Source organism: Acomys minous (genome assembly GCF_964271855.1).
Source record: "Acomys minous genome assembly, chromosome: 7".
NCBI lineage: Eukaryota > Metazoa > Chordata > Mammalia > Rodentia > Muridae > Acomys > Acomys minous.
Genome location: NC_140488.1, coordinates 68,417,780 through 68,441,173, shown reverse-complemented (window position 1 = coordinate 68,441,173; position 23,394 = coordinate 68,417,780).

Below are 23,394 nucleotides of genomic sequence, written 5' to 3'. Positions count from 1 at the left end.
GTAACATTTGTGCGACTTTTCTTAGGAATATATAAACAAATATCTATTACCCTAGATATAGAACCCATGTCACACAAAAACTACCTTACCATCATATAATTTGGTGAAGCCATAAATTTGCTGGGGTTAATTACAGGAACATGAGTGACACAAAGGTTGCTATGACACCTAAATACCTAGCCCAGCCTGAGTGACAACTCACAAAAATTGCACTCTTGTAACTCCCAATAGAATTGTAGGCATCTTAACTGGTGGGAGAGACTCCTCATCTCAGAAGAATATATTTCAAGCTGTTTAAGCTGTGCAGCACACAGAAATTTTGTTTCATTATATGCATCATCCAATTTGTTAAAAAATAGATTCTATCCTATGGACAAGAAATAATTATACTCCTATTGATGATAGAAAAAGTAAACACAGTAGTCGCTGATATAGAATCAATTAGTTGTTTGAAATTTCGTAAGCTATTTGATACATATTCATTATATTTCTCTACTAAGTTTTTGAACAATAGGTAACTGACAATTATCAAAAGGCTCAATTTATTTTTCATTCATTTTTCATGCACTCAATATGAAATAGGTATAAGTATGAAAGCAAAATCTAAGGTTTAAGCTTTCAGGTAGATGGGTTAATAATCAAGGTATTTCAACATATGTTAAATTCTATAAGAATTCCCAAAGCACTAGGAAATCAACCTGGGGGGCATATAACCTAGTGTGTTTGCAAGGTAGGGGAGGACAATAAGAAAGTGATCTTTTAAAAAGTAATATATAAGTGAGATTTCAAAAATAAGTAGAATTTAGTCATGAGAGAAAAGTTGAAATAGAAAATATTCGTTATAATTCACTGTATTTGTATCATAGAACTGTAGAAATATAATAAACAATAATTATGAGATTATAATTAAAAATACAAAGCATAGAGAGTTTAACAATAGCCTTGAGAATAGAAATGAAAAGCAAAAATATTGAGAGAAATTAATTACTATAATTTAGTATCCAGTTTGATATAGAGTATTTATTTGGTCGAAAGAATAGACATGAGCAATGTCACATGGTTTTACTTGGAATGTCCTATGTCAATTCATGATAAGCACTGATTACAGATCTGGTATCTGCAGTCAGAGCAATTTAGGAAAGACCCACTTATCTCTGCTGTGTCTCCCTCAGAATGCTGATGCACCCAGTATAATTTAACTACTTGAAGACAAATAAGAATAATGACAAGTATCAGTACCAATATCATGCATGGCCTTGCCAGGTTTCAAATAGATGCACAATGTCGATATTTCAGAATAAGAAGAAATGGACAAAAGTAAGAAGTGACATAAATTCCCTCATAGTTCTAGTGCACTATCCTAGGGATGTGGGACATCGGTCCTCTGAACTGTACATGGTACTGTAGGAGTGAAAGAAGGGAGGAGGGTAAAAGCCCAATACTTTCTCTCAAATGAACAAGAGAGAAATGGAACATGAATCAGGTGTCATTGCAGTCCACATTAAAGGAGTTAATGGCTATCAAAAATATGGCTCTATAAGAATAGCTGGACTACGTACACTGAGAATTCTCCTACTGAAGGAAGGGATCAAGGATGTATCTTCCTAAACACAAAAATATAAACCTTTCAGTCTGTATAATGTCATTTGTATATATGTTCTCAGGGATGACCATTTGGTACTGTATAACCAGTTTGTGTGCTCTCTCCTGGGAAATAACATTTCTATATGTAAAAACAATTAATAAAAAAGGATCCCGAGGAAAGTTGATAGGGGGATCTGGGAGTGGTGTAGGGAGGTAAAACTGTGGTGGAGATGTATTGTTTAAGAGAAGAATTTATTTTCAATTATAAAGTAAAAGAAAGAAGAAGCCAAATATTTGAAAGAAAGTAATGTGGGGCATATGGGAGGGTTTGAAGAAAAGAAAGGGGTGGCAGAAATAATGTGACTGAAATATAATCTCAAAATATTTCTTAAAAAATGGATCTCACTGAAGTAAAATATTTTCCTAGCATGCATAAGGCTGTGAGGTCAATTCCCAGTACTATAAATAAAAAGGTATATATGTAGCTTGAATCCAAGCTTCCAGACTAGAGAAAAATGATGAGAGACAAGAAAAGCACAACAGTGCAGTATTAAAAGATTCTAAAATCCAGAGAGTTCTAATGGGAGGAAGAGAAGAAAATCTAACACACAATACCTAGTCATTTCAGTGCTCTGTCCCAGACACAAATAGGTAAAAGTCTATCATGAGCTGCTGTATATCGATAGGATAGAAATAGGTAGAAAAAAAACCAGGCCATTCTTGCCAGAAAACCAATTAAGCTACCCACCAATGTATTAGTGCCACCCCTCTGATCTAATCACCCTCCCTTCCTCATTGTCATATCCCAGCCTCCAACTGGAGTCTCACTGCTGGATCAGAGTTCACACTGGCCACCAGAAATCTAGGTAGGCCACCTGCCCACAGACCTTCTCCACTCTCTTAGCACCCTTCAAAAATATCCTCAACCTTCCCTCCCCTTCTCCTCACTGTAAACCAGCCTCTCATGTGGGCAGAGACTCCATGCTGTATCAGAGGTCATGCAGGCTGCCAGAAGTGCAGCCCTCAGTTAGGGTGGATACCCCTGCTGAAACACAGGCCACATAGTCCAGAAGACCAAAGTGGAAAGAAAAACAAGAAACAAAAGATAAATATCCAACAAAGATAAACGCAGAAATTCACAGTGAGACCTATAATCACCCCAAACCCAGATGCCTAGACACCAGCATAAGAATACAATCACCAATAGCCAAGGCAATATGTCAATACCAAAGCCCAGCTATCTAATGGCAGCAAGCACTGAAAATTCCAATAGAGCTGAAGTACAAGAAAAAGGCCTTGGGGCTGGCAAGATGCCTCAGAGGTTAAGAGCACTGGCTACTCTTCCAAAGATCCTGAGTTCAATTCCCAGCAATCACATGGTGGCTCACAACCATCTATAACGAGATCTGGCATCTTCTTCTGGAGTGCAGGTGTTACATGCAGGCAGAACACTGTATACATAATAAATAAATAGATAGATAGATAGATAGATAGATAGATAGATAGATAGATAGATAGATAAATCTTTTTTTTTAAAGAAAAAGACCTTAAAAGGAACTTTATGAAGATTGTGGAGGTCTTGAAAGAGGAAATGAATGAATTCCTTTTTAAAAAAAAACAAGAAAAAAAACAAACAAAAAATTGGAGGAAATTAATAAATCCCACAAAGACAATAAAACGCAAGCAGTTTAAGAAAATGATTAAATTATTCAAGACTTGAAAATGGAAATAGAAACAATAAAGAAAGCACAAATGGAAAATTTAGATAAGTGAACAGGAACGACAGACAGAAACATCACCAACACAATACAATAGATGGAAGAGAGAATGTTAACCTTTGAAGATACAGAAGAAATAGATGCATCAGTCAAAGAATATGTTAAAAATAAAAAAAAGAACATTCCTGACACAAAAAATCCAGGATTTATGGTACACTATGAAAGGACCAAATCTATGAATAATAGGAATAGAAGAAGAATCCCAGTTCAAAAGTCCAAAAATAATTTCAACAAAATCATAGAAGAAAATTTTCCTAACCTGAATAACAAGATGCCTATAAAGATACGAGAAAAATACAGAACACCAAATAGATTAGACCAGAAAAGAAAGTGCCCTTGACAAATAATAATTAAAATATTAAACATACAAACAAAGGATATTAAAAGCTACAAGAGGAAAAGACCATGTAACATATAAAGGCAGACCTGTGTAAATTACACCCAACTTCTCAGAAGAGAATCTGAAAGCCAGAAGGGCCTCAAAAGATGTGCTGTAGATGTTAAGAGACCGCAGATGCCAGCCCAGACTGCTATACACAACAAAACTGTCAATCATCATAGAAGTAGAAAATAAGTTATTCCTTGAAAAATTCAAATTTAAACAATATCTACAAATCCAGCCCTACATAAGATACTATAAAGAAAACACCAACCCAAGGAAGTTAACCCATCAAAACACAGGAATAATCTTACAACAGCAAAACCAAAAGAAGAGAAACACACACACATAGGCACATGCACACATGCACACACACTCATTTACCACCATCACCAAAAACAACAAAATAATAGGAATTAAAATTCAATGGTCATTGGTATTTCTTAATATCAGTGGTCTCTATTCTCCAATTAAAAAACACATATTAGCAGAGTGTTCTTGAAAACAGGATCCAACCTCCTACTGCATACAAGAAACACAGTTCAACATCAAAGATAAGCATTACCTCAAAGTAAAGGGATGGAAGATTTTCAAAGCAAATGGTATAGCTATTCTAAAAATCTAACAAAATAGACTTCAAGCCAGAATTCAAAATCAAATTAGATGAGGAAGGAGACTTCATGCTCATTAAAGTAAAAACCCACCAAGATAACATTTCAATTCTTAATATTTATGCCCAAATACAAGGGCAGTCATGTTTGTAAAAGAACCATTACTATATCATAAACTACATATGGATCCTCACATACTATAGGGGGACACTTCAGTACTCCACTTTCACCAATGGACAGGTCACCCAGAAAAAAACTAAACAGAGAAATACTGGGGCTAACATACATTATAAAACAAATGGCTACAGGATATTTCATCCAAACACAAAAGAATACACCTCCTCAGCATCTCACAGAATTTTTACCAAAACTGTCCACAGAACTAGGTAACAAGGCAAGTCTGAGCAGACACAAAAATTGAAATAACCCCTGCATCCTGTCAAATCACCACAGATTAAAGCTGGATTTCAAAAACAGAAACACAAAAATCCTACAAACTTATGGAAACTGAACAATTCGTCACTGATTCAGTGCATGGAAGACTTCCTAGGAGTCAACGCAAATGAATGCACAACATTCCTAAACTTATGTGACACAATGAAAGTGTTGCTAAGAGGATGAAAGTTCAAAGTACTAAATGCTTGCATAAAAAATTGGAGGAATTTCATATTAGCGACTTAATAGAACACCTAAATTCTATAAAACAGAAAGAAAAAGCACATCCAAGTGGACTAGACAGCATAAAATTATCAAACTGAGGGCTGAACTCAATAAAATAGAAACAAAGTGAATAATACCAAGAATCAATGAAACAAAGAATTGGTTCTTTAAGAAAATCAACATAATAGACAAACCATTTTCAAAACTAACTAAAAGATAAAGAATATCCAGATTAACAAAATCAAATATGAAAAGAGGGCGTAGAAACAGACACCAATAAAATCCAAAGAATCATCAGGTCATACTTTATGCTGCACAAATTTGGAAAATCTAAAAGAAATGGAAAATTATCTTGGTAGATATCTCTTACCAAAATTAAATCAAGATCAGATAACAATTAAATAGCCCCATAACTCCCAAGGGAAAAAAACCCTGAATAAACCACATACTTTATGTTTGTCATATAACATGAAGAAATCAACCTGCTACTCACATGAAAGATTCATCTTTATTGGCTAGCTTTCATAGTGCTGAATATGCTGTGCATGCTACAAGGGAAGAAAATTAATAAACAGTCTTATCTAGACATTAGCACTGTGAGCTACAATGACTAGCTTGCCACTCATGCAATACTATCACCATTATATGGGGGTAGCAAACAACTGCTTTTTAATTGGATTTAAGACACACTGCAGAAAATGAAACTTATGCCTGCCTGGTATTGTCAGCTTGGTCAAGAATCTGTGGCTGCATAGATCCTTGGCCCTAGAGGAGAACCTATTACTAATATTCTGCTGAATGGACACAGAATTAAACTACCCCTAAATAGTTATATTTATACCCATAAATAGTGTATCTCCTTGTAGAGGAATTTTAATCCAGCAACATGGCTACTCTGACAAGGGAGCACTTCCAAAGACCTAGATTTTTGTAATCTGGTTGGAATATAAACACACCCTGAGTATATACCTTTAATTACTCTGGATGGAATAGACAAGCCCTTAGTATACATCTTTAATCCCAAACAATGGGGTCTAATTGAGGGCCAGACAAAATGACAAATTAGAAAGATATGACAAGAATGAGTCAGAGATATGACATGACCAACTCTCATGAGAACACATAAGAAAGAGAAGCTACTTAAGAACAGCACAGAGAGAGAGAGAGAGCAGGGGAGTTCATGGAGGCAGTAGAGTTGTGGAGTATAGTATAGTTTAGTGCAGTTCCAGGCAGTTCAATTGAGTGAAGGTAGTTTTGTACAGTTCAATTAGTAAAGTTCAGAGGCAGTTTTTCTGAGCAGAGCAATTCAAGGAGAAGCCACTTTAGACCAGTCAGCTTCAGCCAGAACAGGTAAGTTGAACCAGCCAGCCAGAGTTCAGAAAGAAGTAAAAAGGATGAGCTTATTCAGCAGTAAGTCTCAGAGGCTGAAAACATTCTAGACATAGGTTAGCAAATGGAAGCTGGAAGCTGAAGCCTTCAAATCTGGGCTTACAAAAGATTAGATTGTAGGGAGAGTGGAAGCTTCCAGGCCAAGGCCTATAGATAGCTAGAACAGAGAGAGAAATGCTCTGGGTTCAGCTCAAGCCATGTACTAGTAAAACTTGGGTATGGCTCTCATCTCATTCCTTCATCTGAGAAAATTTTAAAAAAACATTTATATCTCCCAACCCTCATGAGAGATGGTTCTTTGTGCAGTTAATGACTATTAATACATAGTCTCATAAATGATCAAAGTGCAGAGAATAGGAGGCTGGTAAGTGCCTATTTATAAATGGGACAACTATATCACACCCCACTGCTCAAGACTCGGGTATTATTGTAAAAGAGATAAGCAAGATGAATAAGAACAAGAGGCAGTGGGAAGACTGCAGCAGAACAGTATGTAGGGCATGAGAGGGTCATTGCATACAGGAATGGACAGTGGCTATGACTGTTTACAACAGACCAAATAAGTTAAACTCCATCCCCATATAAGAAGCTATTGACAACTGATTATTGCTAGGGGAGAATTAGTTGTTTTGTTCGGATGCTACACCTGACACGCTGTCCGTGTTGCAGTAAATAATCCTATACACAAGTGCATGTTGGCATCATTAAGTGAATTAAGTGGGCCTTAAAAATAGTATATGAAGTTGTGAGAGAAAAGTGGTAAAAGGGTACTGAAGGAATAGGCACAGGGAAGGAGTGCGGATGGATTTGACCAAGATACATAATAGTCATGTTTTAATAATTTCTTAAACAATAACACATTAGTTACTTTTCTGCTACAGTGGTAAAACACCATGATCAAGGTAAGTTATAGAAAGAAGAGTTTATTTTGATGTATCGTTCCAGAAGGATAAGAGTCTTATCATGTTGGGGAGGCATCTAGGAGCAGGCAGGAGACATGGTGGCAGATATGAAAGCCTATTTTTAAAATTTCTCATTTAAACAACCAAAAATAAATTTAAAAGAAAATATTTTGAGACAAATAAAAGTTAAAGTAAACTATCATTATTGGAATTCATCAAAAGCTATGATGAGAGTAGTTTATAGGAAGAAGTATTATTTTAACAAGAAAGATCTCAATTTTTATTTTACTCCAAACTTTAAGAAAAACAACAACTAAACTCAATGTCAATGAAACAATGTTTATAACAGAAATAAGCAAAACAGAATACATCAAAACTATAAAAATCAAAGCAATAATTTTAAAAAATGCAAACATTATTGACAAACCTTTAATTGTGCTAACTACTAAAATAAAGAATCATAAAATTAGAAAGAATGAAAATATATTATAACTATCACCCAAATATAAAAGACATATATAGAACATGATGATAATTATATATCACCATTCATGCTGAGTCTACAGTGTGAGTAAGAGTAATTAATACAGGTTCTTAGTTTGAATTTTATATAGCCAGTGGTATATCAAATAAACTCTTGAGGAATATGGAACATGCATTGTATAAAATATTTATATCCCCCCAAAACATCTAGAATAGTACTAAAATCATTCCATACATTCACTAAATATTAAATGAATGTGGCCTGAAAATAACTATTGATATTAAATGCAATGAATTATATTAGTTATCCCACGTATACCACACATTAAGAAACATTTACTACTTTTTCCCCTTTTTTTTCAATACAGGGTTTCTCTGGGTAGCCCTAGCTTTCCAGAGACTTGCTCTATAGATCAGGCTGGCCTTAAACTTGGAGATCTGCCTTCTCACTGCAGGGATTAAAGGTATATGCCACCAGGCCCAGGTCATTTACTACATAAATGTATGTACCTGATTAATCAATAGATAAAATAGATTGATAGGTCATACTTTCTTCCCTCAAGGACTTCCATTCTAATAGTGAAAATGAATGGAAATGCCTTGCTGCATGAAGGGATGGAGGTAGTTATGAAAGAAATGTCTAAGCTGGTTCATGAAGAAAGTACATAATTTTTCAAGAGAATACAGAATGATTGAAAATTTACTTGTTCAGTACAAGTATCTTGTTATCATAATTTTCACTAAATGATAATTAAATTATTTCAAGGGCCTAAGAGATGTCTCATGAAGTATAAAGTAAAGGTATTTGCCACCAAGGCTGATGCCTTGAGTTTGATCTCTGGAACACACATAGTGGAAAAAAAAACTGTCCTCTGGCTTTCACCAACCTTGGACCATGGTGTGTGTGTGTGTGTGTGTGTGTGTGTGTGTGTGTGTGTGTGTGTGTGTGTGTATGTGTTTAAAAAGCAGTAAATCAGTAAATAATTGTAAAAAGGACTTATTTCAAGAGGACCAGCTAACCCAAAGAAGAAGTTATGTGTTGAAAGTGAGACTGTCACTGAAATGTCACTGAAAAATAAGAAAGAATTTTAGGGATAGAGAATTGCAATAATTCTGACATGTGACATTGATGTTGATTCTACCTGCTTATTTGCAGAGATAAGTAATCTCTTCTTGTATCCTATGCAATACATAAATGTCATATTCTGTGCAAAAAGGTGGGTTTAGCATAGGAGAATTCTAGTAAGATAAGTGATGAAAATTGATTCTCTTCAAATGAAGAAGAAAATGTGACAAGTGCTTGAATTGGATAACTCATAATACCTTTTACTCTGTGGCACTAAGTACAGTTGATTATCTCTAGTAATGTAAAAGAATGACATAAAATCCATCCAATGTGAAATAAGTACAGTACTTATTGATTTGCCTGTGCAAAATATCACATTCATTTCTGAAATTTTAACACAGAATAAGAAATTATTTTCAGTCTTGAGGTCAAAATATAATTAGTAGATAACACAACTACTTATGAGAAATTACCAATAACAATATTGAAAATATAGGAGGTTTACTCTTATCAAGAACTGTAATTCTTTCCTGATTACTTAGATAAAAGAGGTATGGTTCCTTCACCCTCAATTACTTGATGATTTTTCAGAGACATTAAAAACACTAAAATCTGTAACTGTAAAAATAAACAAATCTAATAATAACCAATCTTTTTTTTAGTTTCTCGAGAATTTCATGTGATTTCATCATACTCAGCCTCCCTCTGTGATGCTTCCAAGGATCTACCACTCCTCTTACCGTCCTATCCAGTTTTGTGTTCTTTTTTTTCCCTTTTTTGGCATCAAAGGCAATTTGTACTGCTGAAATAATGTTGGATGTGAGTGAGACCTTCCACTAGAGTGTGCTCTATTCATCATGGTTACACTTTTAGAGAAAACTGACCTTTCCTCTTCTAGCAGCTAAGCATTCAGATTTAGCAATAGCTCTTTGCATAAGAACAGAATTCTGTGTCCACTTTTCCCATCTATGCTGAGATTTTGTCTGGTTTAAGCTTTCACAAATATTGTGTTTGATGTCACAACCTCTGTGAGTTCATTATGTGTAATTACTCTGCAGTGTCCAGAAGACACTATTTTCTTGCAGTCAGTTATTGCTGTTGTAACTTAAATTCTTTCTGCTTCCTCTTCTACAATGATCCCCAAGTCGTGGGAGTAAAAGGTGTGACATATATATTACAATTAGAGCAGGGCATTCTGCAGTCTCTTATTCTCTTCAGCTAATCACTTGTGGGTCCCGGTGTTAATCACCTCATACTACAAACAGAAGATTTTTGGATGAACGTTGATAAATATCTTAATATATGAGTATAGGGTTGGTTTAATACTATTTCTGTTCAGCAACATAATAATGTTAGATACTCTTTAAGGCCCATAACAGGTCTATCCATAGGTCCATGGACTAATAATGGTGCCATGTGAAGCAGAACTTAAATCTAATAAGAAAGTGATCTGATACCTGGTCCATGATATTTGTGCCACTACTGTACCATGTAGTGGGCATGTATTGCCAGGCCAGTTGTTATCTTTGATCACAGGCTTCACAACTGGGTATGAATAATCATTATTCTTCTCCAACAGCACTATGAGGGCTAGATTGTAGGAATGAAGATTCCAGGTCAGTTCCATTTTAATTTCTCTGTCGGGGTCCAGGTGGTCTGCAGGATTTTTCTCAGCACAAACTCTGACATAGATGAAGACCCACAGCCGAGTGGAGAAACTTCAGGTCCAAGATGAATCCTAAGAGGAATGTCCTCTAGGGCAAAGCAAGGCCCTGACGGAAGTTATGTTCAGAATGAAGAACTCAGATAAGTAGGTGAAACATGCTGTTCTGCTTACAGTGTTATCTCTAGTGGCTACCTAGGCAATATACAAACAGCAATAGGAAAAACAAGAACTATCCATTCTTGAAGTGAACCTAGAGTCTTGTGTCTCTGTCTACCATTACCCTTTTCTAGGTCCCTGTGATAGCCACAGAAAGTGGTGCCTAACAAGGACCTGACAAAAGCTCTTCTAGTCTACTCAGAAGCAAAGCAATTTAGGTTTGGACCAAGGAGTGTAAAAACTTGGGGAACATATTTAGAATTAGTAAGTGCCCAAGAACATGGAAATTCTGAATATGTTCAGGAAGTGTATGTCTCTTCACTTAATTGTATGTTGAATTTAAGAAGACTTAAAATTAATCAGGATGAACTAGAGCAATACTTAGATACTATTATTTAGCATAATCCCTGGCTTCCAGAAGAGGGAAAATTAGATTCCGAGGATTGGCAGAATATATGAAAATCTGTAAAAACAGAAACAAGAGTAAAGTAAAGCAACTCCTGTAAAATTCTTTAGTATTGGAATGCTGTTGCTGTTGGAACCTCTGGGAAACTTATCTATGTCATCCTTCAGAAGCCAGCAAACTGCTGGGGAAACTTAAATCCCTTGTCTTCTCTCAGCACCACAATATAAAGCCTTTAGTTCACATGAAAGTAATCTAAATTAAAAAGAAAAAATATTCTTTTCAGAGTATAGAGAATTGCTAAAAACAAAGCTGTTCTTAAAAAAGGGTTAAAACAGACTTCAAAGGAGTGCCTAAAGATTCCAAACTGTCTCATTTTCAACAAGTTTGTAAACTTTCGTCTCTGGACACACAGGGCATGCACAAATCCTGGGGTCCCCTTTGTCCCAAGCCCTATCTTAGTCACACAGTTCAGCAGTCCTGCCATCTGCTACTACAGTAGCAAGCAAATCTCCTCCAGTTCTTCCACATAGGCTACCTGGCTGTTCCATCCTTACTTTTTTTTAAGGCTTGTTTCTCCTTAAAACCATTCTGGTTTTGCAATAACTTTGGATGCAGAGAAAAGAATGAATATGTTGCTTGATGGTGGTACAAACTTGAGAGATTTAAAGGAAAATTGAATTACCCTTGTCTCTTAAATAAAGAAACTTAAAAAGTGAGGCTCATTTTCTTCCAGTCTAATAAATGAATGAATAAATAAAGGATAGCCCTGATCTTAAGGTCTTCATGCACCAAGAGAAAAATCTTTGTGGAGCCAGATGTGGTGGCGCATATCTTTAATCCTAGTACTAGGGAGACAGAAGCAGGTGGACCTCTTGAGTATGAGGCCAGGTTGATCTACAAAGTGAGTCCTAGGACAGCCAAGTCAACAAAGGGAAACCCTGTCTTAAAAACACACACACACACACACACACACACACACACACACACACACACACACACACACACAAATGTTATGGACTTTGTGAATCAGGTACCATTAGCTATACAAAGACAGATAGTTAAAGAGATTGGTACCACCTAATTTCTTTCATTCAGTTATGAAAAAACAATTCTGGCTAGGCTTCTGTTTCAAATTTGTTCAAAAAAAAAAACAAAACAAAATCAAAAAAACAAAAAAGCAAAAAGAAATAAAGAATTAAACTGCTTAAGAGCAACTTGCAAAGAAAACTTATACTTTAAATTTTAAAAACTGTTTCTCTGAAATTTTCCCTGACAGCACAGAAAAACATCACAAAAACCAAAAATTTTTATCCAAAACTCATGTTTTTCTGTACACCCCCATCGGACTATAACCAAGGTCTGGATCCAGTTCTCTTTGTAACTTGGAGCCTAGGCTCCACATCTGTGCTTTCTGCTACAGGCCTTTTTTTTACCTAACAGGGTTAGTAAAGCCATAGTGTTAGTTGGCCCCAGAAGACAACAATCTGGCTGTCTCCGCATCCAAACATGGAGATTCACTGGCCAAGAAAGAGCTGCTTATGTCATCATGATGCTACAAAATCAGAAGTGGGGAGGTATTAACGTCTATATGGTCTGCAGTTCTTTCTCAGGCACAAACTCTGACTCAGTTGTGGCCTCATGAGTTACTGGGAAAAATGACAGACACAAGATAAAGCCAAGAAGCAATGTCCTCTGAGGCAAAATAAGGCCTTGAGGCCAAGGATGTTCAGAAGAAAGAACTCAGATAAGTGGGTGAAAGATACTGTTCGATGAAACTCTGCTTGAAGTATGATTGTGAGGTTTTTGTGGATCCTGCTTGGTTTATTAGTAAAGACACGAAGACATCAATATAGTTTTTTAAAGTTGGCATTTTGCTAGGGGTGTCTCTCAGCTAGCTACTAACTTCTGACTTCTCCAGTACTCTGTCTGTCTCTCCAGGTGACTCTCACTGCCTACATCCCAGCTCCATTCCATCTCCCTTCCATTTTCCTTCTTCCTCCATCAGCATTTGCCTGTAGCTTTATAAATTAGTTATTTACCCCATCCAATTTCCCTCTTATACCCTGCTCTCCCTTACCACAACTATAATTTATCACTTCCCATTTCATTATTCCTGTTTCATCTTTATACCTGTTCATTCTACTACTCCTCTCTTAATAATTTCCTGACATCCACGGGTATTAAAGAAAACTCACATGTCAAAAGATTCAACCATCCACAAATGATGGAAATCTTTGGATTTCAAATTTTCACAACTGTCTATTCACTTCATTAGTCCTCGTTTTTCTTGGTGTTTGGAATCCATCGTTCTTTATATACTCTAGATATTAATCTTCTCTCTGATAAAGATTTTTTTCTCTCATTCTATAGGCTTTTTCTTCACTCTCAGGATTATATATTTTGTTGTGGTTTTCAATAATTTATGTGCAATGTGACTTTTTAGGGGGAGAATTTCCACCACTTAGTAACTTTCAGGATGCTACAGTTCTTGAATACAATACTTCTATAGAAAATTCACTAAAAAGCACCAGCCTACCCAGTATAGACTCCAAATCATTATTCAACATACTTTACAAAACCTCATAGCCACCTCACTTTTCTCTATTGATCGGACTCTTATCACTTTGAAGTCTCTTTCATGTTTTCTGTCATTCTGCATTTTCCCTATTATCTTTCATTTTCTGCCTATTTTATTCAACATGTTCTCCCAAGTGTTATATGTCCTGAAGTACTGAGAATGTGGGTTCTAAACTATTACTGAACTCAAAATACCGTTATTACTTCTAGGTACTTCTACTCTGTATTCTTCTCCTCCTAGAAAATCATAATTAGGCTCATTTCAAAGATATTGTATGTTAAAAGTAATCACAGTGCTTTAAACATAAAGAGTTTCAGTGAATGATCGTTCTTTAAATTGTCATCTATGTACAATTAGAATTTATTACTAAAAACCCTAAAGCTTCTGTACAGCAAAAGAAGAGGGGACAGAGAGATTGTAAGAGCCAGAGATCAAGAATCAATATTGAAAAATAATGTCTTTTGGACATGACAGGGCTATTTTTCCTCATGCACTCATAATAGCTGTGGTTGCCTGCCCAAGGCCTGTAATGTTATGCCAGTCAGTCATGCATCACAGATAAGAGGAGGGACTCATGAAGACCCACTACTAGTTGAGGAGCAATCGGCAGTTGATTACTGCTAGGTGAGAAGGAGTCATTACACAGGGATGAGGGGTGGGGAACATTTGGCCCATGGTCCAAAAGACAACCCTATACCATATACATAAAAACAACACTAAATTAACTTAGTGAATTATAAAGGAGAAAGAAAGAAAGAAAAGAATATGAAGTTGGAATGAGGACATGAGAGGGCCTGGGATAAGTTGGAAGGGTGTTGAGCAAGAGTGAATATATCAAAATAAATTGTATACATGTACAAACTTCTCAAATAGATAGATAAAATACTGGCTTTTTTTTTCAAAATATAGTACAGTTATAAATCACCTTAAAGCAAACACCCTGGCAAAAAGTTTTCAACATTATTAACCATCATGAAAAAAATGCAAATTGAATCTGCTTTGAGATCCCATCTTGCTTCATTCAGATGCCCATGGGAAGTGAAAAGTGTTCTTAAGAAAAGGTTGAGAAAGGGGGAAAAATGGAAGAAGACTAATAGAATATATATGTCATGAAAGCAAGAAGGAGGATTAATGAGACAGGAAGGGAACCAATAGAAGGCAAACTGTCAGGGAAGGGAAATGTGGGAAAAGAATCAACAAAAACAAATTATATCTGAAAATTTCATGATGACATCCATTATATCAAAAACAGTTGTAAAAAAAATGACCTTATCCATAATGTAAGTTCACTAGTGTTAACAGAGCTTCATCCACAGAATATAATAAACTAATATAGTCATTTTTAGAAGTTAGTAACTTAAATAAATATAATATACTAAGAACTTGTTTGAATTAATGATTCAATAACTGTGAAAAGCACTAATTTCTTAGAGTCCATTATAAAAGCCCTGAAAGTATGATCTTTCTTACTATTTGTAGTTCCTGCATACTCGTGTACCATTTTTAGAAGTTAGTAACTTAAATAAATAAAATACATATTAAGAACTTGTTTGAAAGAATGATTCAATATTTATAATGAGCTCTTATTTCTTTGAGTCTATTATAGAATTTTAGATGCACCAAGATAGGAAAGATGTTTTTTTCAAGGCTGCCAAATACAAATAGCCAAAACACTAAGAATGGAACATTTATATAATTCCTGATTGTGTCATGGTTCTTCTCCCTATAGGCAGTTTATTGTACATATGTGTTACGATATAAACATATATGTAAAAAATTAATTTTTTAAAGTATTGAAAGTGTGATCTTTCATAATACTTGTATTCCCATACATAATTAATTTCGGGTATCCATGCCAACTCTTGCAAGCTTCTGTAGGAAGTGGGATGATGCATTCCGTATCTGTGACAGAATTTCTGTTTAGAATTAAACAAGTTTAAAAAAAAACAGAAGTTTGAAAACAGTGTCAACATGAGTAAAGGTGCTGTATGAAACAGATTCGGAATACACACTGAAACAAAATGTTTGTCATATATTTTGCCATGGTGCTATCTTTCCAGATCACTCATCATAAAAAGCCAGAGAACAAGAATGTATGATGCTAGATTGCATATTTTAGACATGATAGGAATATTTTCCAAGAAAACATACCTAAGAAGCAAGCTGGAGTAACTATTCTAATATCTAATAAACTAGGCTTTCAATTAAAAGGTATCAAAATGGAAGGGAAAGGACACTTCATATCCATCAAAGGAAAAACCAACCAAGATGACATCTCAATTCTGAATATCTATGCTCCAAATGCAAGGACATCCACATTCACAAACAAAACATGACTAACCAATAAATCAAACACTGAACCTCACACATTAATTGTGGAAGATTTCAATACCCCTCTCTCACCAATGTACAGGTCACCCAGATAGATAAATAATGAAACCAACATGCTATGAATCAAATAGACTGACCAGATAACCTACAAAGCATTTCACACAAACACAAAAGAATACACCTTCTTCTCCACATCTCAGAGAATCTTCTCCAATTTTGACCATATGCTTGGTCATAAAGCAAGTATCAACAGATACAAGAAAGTTGAAATAACCCCCTGTATCTTATCAGAATACGATGGATTAAAGCTAAAATTCAGTGACAACAGAAACAACGGAAGTCTACAAACTCATAGAAACCAAATAATTCTCTACTCAATAACCACTAAATCAGGAAAGAAAAAAGAAATTAAAGTCTTTTTAGAATTCAATGAAAATTAAGGTATAACATACACAAACTTATGGGACACAATGAAAGCAGTGCTAAGGGGAAATTTCATACCACGTCTTCACAAAGAAATTAGAAAGATCTCATACTAGCAACTTAACAGAACACCTGAAAGCTCTAAAACAAAAAGAAGCAAACACACCCAAAAGGAGTAGACAACAGGAAATAATCAACCTCTGGGATCAAATCAATAAATTAGAAACAAAGAGAATAATACAAAGAATCAACAAAACAAAAAATTGTTATTTGCTTTTAAAAATGAACAAGATAGACAAACTAACTAAAAGGAAGAAAGAGAATATCCAAATTAACCAAATCAGAAATGAAAAGAGAGGACACAACAACAGACACCAAGGAAATCCAAAGAATCATTAAGTCTCACTTCAAAACCCTGTACTCCATAAAATTGGAAAATCTGAATGAAATGACAATTTCCTTGAGAGATACCACTTACCAAAGTTGTCAAATTAGGTAAATCATGTAAATAGACCTATAAACCCTAAGAAAAAGAAACAGCCATTAAAATCTCACAACCAAAAATGAAGCCCTCGGCTAGATGGTTTTAGTGCAGAATTCTACCAGACTTTCCAAAAAGAGCTAATATCAATAATCTTCAAATTATTCCAGAAAATAGATACAGAAACAATACAGCAAAATTCATTTTATGAGGCCACAGTTACCCTGATACCTAAACCACACAAAGACTCAACAAAGAAAGAGAATTTCAGACCAATCTCTCTTGTGAAAATTGATGCAAAAAGGCAAAATTATGCAAAAATACTCAATAAAATATTCACCAACCAAAGACAAGAACACATCAAAAACATCATCCACCATGATCAAGTAGGCTTCATGCCACACATGCAGAGATGGTTCAACATACAAAAATCTATCAATGTAAGACACCATATAAACAAACAGAAAGAAAAAAACCATGTATGTCTCATTAGATACTAAAAAATCCTTTGGACAAAATCCAATACCCCTTAATGATCAAAGTCTTGGAAAGGTCAGGGATACAAGGAACATATCTAAAAACAATAAAGGCAATATAGAGTAAGCCAATAGCCAACATTAAATGAAGTGGAGAGAAACTTAAAACAATTCCACTAAATCAAGGACAAGACATACTTGTCCACTCTCACCACACCTATTCAATATAGTACTTGAAGTTTTCACTGGAACAATAAATCAACAAAGCAGATTAAGAAGATACAGATTGAAAAAGAAGAAATCAAACTAACACTGTTTGCAGATGATATAATAGTACACATAAATGACCCCAAAATTTCTATTAAAAAACTCATGAAGCTGATAAACACCTTTAGCAAAGTAGTTGGATAAAAAATTAACTAGAAAAGATCAGCAGCCTTCTTGTATGCAAACAATAAATGAGCTTAGAAAAAATTAGAGAAACAACACCTTTCACAATAGCCATAAATATTATATAAGAGCTTGGTGTAACTCTAACCAAGCAAGTGAAAAAACAGTATGACAAGAGCTACAAGTCTTTAAGGAAAGACCTTGAAGAAGATATAAGATGGAAAAATCTCCCATGATCATGAATCAGTAGGATTAGCATAGTGAAAATGGTCATCTTACTAGGAGCAATCTACAGATTCAAGGAAATTCCTATCAAAACTCCAACAAAATTCTTTAAAGACCTTGAAAGAAAAGTACTCAAGTTCATATAAAAGGACAAAAATTCCAGGATATCTAAAACAATCCTTTACAATAAAAGAACTTCTGGGTATATCACCATCCCTGACTTCAAGCCATAATGCAGAGCAAAAGTAATAAGAACCATGTAGTATTTACATAAAAATAGACAGATGGACCAATGGAATTGAATTGAAGTCCCAGAAGTAAACCCATACACCTATGAACACTTAAATTTTGACAAAGAAGCCAAAATTATACAACGGAAAAAAGAAAGCACCTTCCACAAATAGTGCTGGTCTAACTGGATATTTGCATACAGAAAAATACAAATACATCCATAGCTATCACCTTGCACAAAACTCAAATTCAAGTACATCAAAGACCTCAACATATAATCAAATACACTAAATCTCCTAGACGAGAAAGTGGGGAATAGCCTTGAATACATAGGCATAGGAGACAACTTCCTGAACAGAACACCAACACCTCAAGCACTAAGTTCTACAATTAATAAATGGGATCCTATGAAAATGTAAAACTTCTGTAAGGCAAAGGACACCTTCAAAAGGACAAAATGGGAAAAGAATTTCATCAACCTTATCTGACAGAGGGCTGGTATTCAAAATATATAAAGAACTCAAGAAACTAGACTTCAACAAATCAAATAAGCCAATTAAAATGGGGTACAGAGCTAAACAGAATTATCAGAAGAAGAGTCTCTAATGGCTGAAAAGGACTTAAAGAAATGCTCAGTGTCTTTAGCCATTAGGGAAATGCAAACCAAAACAACTCTGAGATTCCATCTTACACCCATCAAAATGGCTAAGATAAAAAAAAAATTCAAGTGATAGCACATGTTGTCAAGGATATGGAGAAAGGGGAACACATCTCCATTGCTGATGGGAGGGCAAACTTGCACAACCACTTTGGAAATCAATCTGGTGCTTCCTCAGAGTTGGGAATAGTGCTACCTCAAGACCTAACTATACCACTCTTGGACATATACCCAAAAGATGCTCTACCATACAACAAGGACATTTCTTTATTACTAATAGCCAGAATCTGGAAACAACACAGATGTCGCTCAACCAAAAGATGGATAAAGAACCTGTGGTATATTTACACAATGGAATTCACTCAGCTATTAAAAACAATGACATCATAAAATATGCAAACAAATGGGTAGAACTGGAAAAGATCATGCTGAGTGAGGTAATCAGATCCAGAAAAACAAACATGGTATGTACATACTTATAAGTGTATATTAGTCTTAAAGTACAGGATAATCATGCTACAATCCACAAATCTAAAGAAGGTAAGTAACAAGGAGGAACGAAGCAGAGTACACTAGAATCTCATTAAGAAGGGAAAATAGAATAGACATCAGGGATTGATGGAGGGAGGGAACAGGGTGAAGGAGGGGTGGAGAGGGATGCAGGGGGAATCATGGGGTAGGAAGGACTGAGAGAGAAAGTACTAGGAGAAATAACTGGAATAGGCATGTGGGGGCATCTCTGGGAGGAGCTTGAACCTAGGACAATGAAAACTCCCAGGAATCTATGAGACTGACCTTAGTTAAGACTCCTAGCAATGGGGGAATAAAGAATGTGAAAAGGCCATTTTCTGTAACCAGAAAACGTCCCTAACACTATTAATGACATTCTGCTGTATTTGCAGACAGGAGCCTAACGTAATGGTCATCTAAGAGGCTTCATCCAACAGCTGATGGAAACAGATGCAGAGACCTACATCAAAGCATTAGAAGGAGCTTGGTGAATACTGAGGAAGAGGTGGAAGAATTATAGGAGCCAGAGTGGTCAAGGACACCACATGAAAACCCACAGAACCAACTAACCTGGGCCCATAGGGGTTCACAGAAACTGACCCACCAAACAGAGAGTATACATGGGACAGAACTAAACCCTCTACAAATATGTAACAGTTGTGCAGCTTGGTCTTCATGTGGGACTCCTAACAGCAGAAGCAGGAGCTGTCTCTGACTCTGTTGCCTGCCTTTGTGACCCTTTGCCCTAACTGGGTTGCCTTGTCTAGCCACAACTGGAGAAGTTGTGCCTAGTCCTACTGCAAGTTGATATGCCAAGGCAGGATGATATCTCCCTTTTTTATTGGAGAAATGGAGGATGGGGGGAGGACCTAGAGGGGAGGAGAGAAGGGATGCTGTGATCAGGTATCAAGGTAATTAATTAACCAATTAATTAATTAATAATTAATACCTTGTAAAATACATGTGATTACCTATTCTGTTACTCTCTGCTTAATAATATGATATACAGAGCAGATAAACAATCCCCTTAATTTCATGTGGCTAATGCAAGTGTGTAAGTGCTCATATCTAGATATGGCATATTCTGTTTCAAGCCTTCTCCAGATATCCTACCTATTTATACAGGCAGACATTTAATATGTTTCCCAGGCTCACCTGTCCCATCTTCGTCCAGACGCAGCAAGCAATGGATAATAATTGCTTAAATTCAGTGGGAAAACTTGGGTTTAAATCTTATGATCTTAAAATTATTATTGTATTGCCTTCCACATTTTGGAAAACCCTCATTCTTAATAGGTTTCTATACCTGAAAACTACCCTGCTGTGTTCACAGTTTTCCTGTGAGAAGATCAGTGTTTCAGTATACTGAGGAGTGTTCTGTGAACACAGTAAACTGTTTCAGAAAGCTACAAAAATTCTTAATAGGATTCTATTTCTAGAACAGGTTCTCAAGTGTGTTTGTGGATCTCACTGGATTTCTTTATCTACTACAAAATGATTAGTTACAGTCTAGGAGCATGAATGCTGTTCTTTCATTCCTTATTTACGAGTATTGCATTTGGATGCTAGTAATTAGTCATTAATATACTTATGGTGTAGAGGCTGATGTGGCAGGAAAATATAATCACTTCACTTTTGCCATAGTTTTTGATGACCACAGTGTTTTGTTGGAAAAATAATTAAAAATTTATATGCAGATCCCTTAAAATATATTTAATCAAATTATAATTTACTGTGGTAAAATCTCTATGTAAAGAGAATATTCCCCCACAAAGTTATTATCCTAAATATAAAATGATTAAAACTTTATCAAAAATTAATTTTCAATAAAAAATGAGAAAATGTTAAATGGTACTTGACTGGTGCTTAAAGTAACTGATCAAAATTTAAAAGAATTCAAATCAATTCACAGTAATTTGAAATCATATGTATCTTTTGCATGGAATGCTGTACAATACTGTCTTCCAGAAATAGCATAGTGTCCATACTCTTAAAAGCACAGCAGCTGTAATTACCTGCACCAGCACAGGAAGTAACACCAAAAATTGAAAAAAATAGATTGGATTACATTTAAAAGTTTCTGAATGGTAAAGTAAATGATCAGCATAATGAAATACAGTGTATAGAATCAGGAAAAAAAACTTTGCCAACTATACATTAGATAGAAGGCTTTTCTTCAGAATATATAACCAACTGCAGAAATTAAAGACAAAACCTCACAATTGATTCAATCACTATATGGGTTAATGAAATGAGTAGAAATTTTTCAAATGAGCAAAAAAGTTGCCAATAAATGTTACAGATCTTATAATCCTTACCTATCAGAGAAATACTAGCTAAAACTGTTTTGAGACTACATCTCCACCAATCAGAGTAGATACCACCAAGCTAACAAATGACAATAAATACTGATGGAAATATGGAAATAGTAACCTTTTCATATTGCAGGAACGAATATAAACTGCTATAGACACTATAGACAAAGGTATGAAAGAATTTAAACTAAAAGTACAATAATCATATGACCCAGCAATAACACTCTTTGATACATGCTTGAAGGATTCTAATCCAACATACCAGAGATACTTTCATACCCAGTTTACTATTACACTGTTCACAACAAGTAGAAGCAGAATTAATCTACATGTCTAAAATAAGATGAATAGATATAGGAATGTTGTACATATACATAATAGAATTTTAATCCAGCCAAAAAAGAAAGTGAAACTCTGACATTGGCAGGATAATGGATAGAAGAGGTCATGATGTTACCACCAAGGTATGAATGTGAATATTGCATGAACCTTAGGGCTATTTTGTCAAGCTAGTCATTGTTAACACTTTTTAAAGAAAGGCTACTATAGCACTACTAGCTTTTCAATTATTAAACCCAGGGGCTACAGAGATTGCTAACTGGTTAGAACACTGCCTGTTCTTCTAGAGGGCCCGTTCAATTCCGAACACTCACATAGCGGCTCACACCACCTATAACCATAATCCCATGGGATGCCATACCATCTTCTGGCATGCAGATATACATTAGACAAAACATTCAAAATCAATGTTAAACCCAAATTATAAATTATTATTTCTAGAAGGCACATATCATGCTGACTAGGGAGGTGAGAGGTAGCATACTACAAAGGGAGATGGAGGGAGGGATCAGGGGTAAATAACACTAAGGACGTTTTTTAAAGCCTTATGAAACTTATTTTTGTTTTCTTTTACTGTGCATGGAGAAGATCATAGTTCATCATTTATCATTCAAAAGTTATGTAAACTATTTTCATGATGGAATGTGTTCTAAATATTCAGTTATATAAACAACACATAATGATTTTAGCTTAAAAAGCAATATGTAATCAATGAGGTATTTGGATTTTTGTGACATTGCGCTTAATTTAAATATTTTAGAATGCAGACTTTCAGTTACTTACCTTTCAAGTAAGCCAGGGCTAGGGCTCTCTTCAACAGCGAAAGCGTTCTTTATGCAGCAGGTGTAAACTTTTTACTTGGTGTTCATAAACTCCAAGAAACAATAATGGCTGTCTTTTATAAGAAATGAAAATATATCATTGGAACATGTAAAATAAAAAACAAAGCAATCCATTTTTAACACAAGAAATCAACATTGTTTAAATTCTGCTAAGCCAAACACCAAGTAAAAAATGAAACTTATTTTTACGATAACTTTAAGTACACATACACATATAGCGTGTGTGTGTGTGTGTGTGTGTGTGTGTGTGTGTGTGTGTGTGTGTGTAGTTTAGATGGAGCTCTGCCACAAGACAGGATAATGTTCCCCTCAAGAATAATCTAACAAAATTTCTGTGCCAAGCATTGCAATCTCCCATTGAATTGCTGCCTGCAGAGGGTCAAAAGACTCCCCAAACAATATAAGCTATTGCCATTGCCCTTGGTTGTCTCCAAGAATTTGAAGGTAAATCCCTATTGTTGAAGAAACCATTCACATTAGACAGAATGCATGGGAGAAACAGGGCTGACCTGGAA